We start from the raw sequence: 2,518 nt of genomic DNA, 5'->3' as shown, positions 1-2,518 counted from the left end.
CCTGAGGCAGCAGGGCCCACAGGGTGGCTGGCATATAACAGCTCTCCATAAACTGATGCAGAATGAATTATCATCTTCTGCTGGTGCTGCAGATTGTCCCAGAACACAGAGACACAGAGGCACAGAGTTTGAACCGGGGTTCCCCTTGGACAGACAATGGGAAAACAGGGGATACCGCAGAGCAGTGAGTTTGAGGCCAGGCACAGCCTAGACCCACACTGCAGCCTCAGGACCCTGAATGTGGTGCGCATGAGCCAAGAGGACCGCCACATAGGCCAAGGCGCCGCCTCTTCAGTCAGAATGGCCACCACGTTTGTCAAGATGGCCGCCACACGGCTGCCACATCTGCCCCCCCAAAAGCTGAGCCCCGCTGAGACTGGACTTGAAACGGAACACATTAATTGTTAAACTGTGACCAGACTCCAAATGGAGTGAGTCAAAACCCAGGGCAGCCTACACACTCCAAGGAATAAGAAGAAACCCGTTAGCCCTTCCCTATGCCCCTGAGAATGCTGGGTAATTACTTTTTCCCCTTTGTCTTTTTGTTTTCTTTTAGCAGAACCACCAGGAAGCGGCCGCAAAAATCAGTTAAAGCTTCCAAAGTGCTTCTTCCCCCAGAAATCTTTTATAAAAGGTGAAAGATTTACAAGACCCGAAGAGCAAACCAAGCAGGATAATTGTTTTTGGAATGACCCCAATATTTTCACCCCGGCGACCCCGGCTGGGCATCTTGCCCCATATTTATGATTCCTGGTCCTCTGCACGCCGCCAGGCGACCTTTCTGAGCCCCCTCTGTGAGCCCCCAGTCCCTTATCGGGCCTGTAACTCACCCTGACGTTATCTCTCGGGAGGGTTTTATGCACTTTAATTTAACTCCCCCCATCATTATTTCCCGGACTTCAAGGTTTTCTCTTTCGAGCTGCCCTTCCCGGGACAAGCATAATCTGTTTGCCATCAAGCCCAATAAATATGTTTGTGCGGGAGACGGAACCATTTGGGGAGGGTGGCCCAGGCCTGGGAAGCAGCCTCCGGCTCTCACCGGGGTCTGGGCAGCAGGACTGGCCCGTGTGTCCTTGAGCCGCTGTCCTGCTGGGAGCCTCTCTGCCTCAGGTCTCAGGCCGGTGGCCAGATCCAGATCGAGCAAACGAAAATGCAGGCCAGCCGGTTACATTTGAATTTCAGGTGAACGATGACTTTTTTTTACTTTTAGTGTAAGTGTATCCCACTCAATTCATGCTAAAAAAAAAAAAAAAAGTGTTTGTTGTTTATCTGTGATTCTAATTGGACTGAGTATCTTATGTTTCATCTGATCTCGGCTCCTGGGGGCCACCCTGCTCCCTCCCCTGAGTGTAGGTTAATACACTGGAGAGTGGATTCCTTGATGAGGGCTCCCATAACACTGTACCACAGGCTTAAACAAAAGAAATTTACTTTCTTACAGTACTTTTTTTTTTTATATATATCTTTAATTTTGAGAGACAGAGCACGACCGGGGAACGGACAGAGAGAGGGAGACACAGAATCTGAAGCAGGCTCCAGGCACTGAGCTGTCAGCACAGAGCCTGACGTGAGGCTTGAACTCACAAACTGTGAGATCGTGACCTGAGCCGAACGAAGCAGGCTCCAGGCTCCAAGCTGTCAGCACAGAGCCTGACACGGGGCTCAAATTCACAAACCATGAGATCGTGACCTCAGCCAAAGTCAGATGCTTAACCGACTGAGCCCCCCAGGCACCCAGCTTTCTTGCAGTTCTGAAAGCCGGAAGTGTAAGATCGGCAGGGTTGGTTTCTCCCGAAGTCTCTCTCCTTGGCTTGCAGATGGCTGACTTCTCCCTGGGTCCCTCTGTGTCCTAATTTCCTCTTTTCATAAGGACACCAGTCATACTGGATCAGAACTCACTCTCATGACTTCATTTCAACCTCATTAATTCCCCGAAGACCCTATCTCCAAATACTGTCTCTTTCTGAGGTACAGGGGTTAGGACTTCAACATACGAATGTGGGAGGGGACACGTTGAAGCTCCCAACAAGAGGTCCCAGAGAGTGAAGGGGGCAGGGCAGTTCTGTGCTGAATAAACAGTCCTGCCTGGAGCACAGCTGTTTACTCCTGACCCACCCAGCCCCCCACTCTCAAAGTCTGGGAATACCATGGTGAGAAACTTCTGTCCTCGTGGCCTGACGCGGGCCTCACCCTGCTGGCGTGGGGTGGGGGGAATGGTCCTCCCCTGGCGCCTGGCTATCCCCACGAGCCCCGAGGTGCACGGAGCTGATCCCCGTGGAGCCGGTCCTTTAGGGCAGCACCTTGACGGCCCGGCCTTGGAAGACACTCTCGTCCAGCTCCACGGCGGCCTAGGCTGAGCTCTCGGAGGCAAACTCCATGTAGGCACAGCCCTCGGGGTGTCCGGGGAACTTGTCACACAGCCTGGTGACCCAGTGGGCGTCCCCACAGGAAATGAAGTAGGCCTCCAGCTCCTGGGCCCTGCCCCCTTGTCCACATTGTCCACGTAGACTGGTCTTCG

General features: G+C 53.0%; 1 non-coding gene across 1 annotated transcript; it reads right to left on the bottom strand.

The window, feature by feature from the left end:
• Positions 1 to 559: 559 nt before the first annotated feature.
• On the bottom strand, positions 560 to 672 carry LOC124505481 (U5 spliceosomal RNA). Its single transcript, XR_006960664.1, has one exon. It is a non-coding gene; the product is annotated as a U5 spliceosomal RNA (small nuclear RNA).
• Positions 673 to 2,518: the final 1,846 nt, after the last annotated feature.

This window comes from Lynx rufus, unplaced genomic scaffold (assembly GCF_022079265.1).
Source record: "Lynx rufus isolate CCGP_SWC_20201006 ecotype Redwood Valley unplaced genomic scaffold, mLynRuf1.p SCAF_10, whole genome shotgun sequence".
Classification (NCBI taxonomy): Eukaryota; Metazoa; Chordata; class Mammalia; order Carnivora; family Felidae; genus Lynx; species Lynx rufus.
The sequence above is the reverse complement of the archived record's forward strand: the minus strand, read 5'-3'. Positions and strand labels throughout refer to the sequence as shown.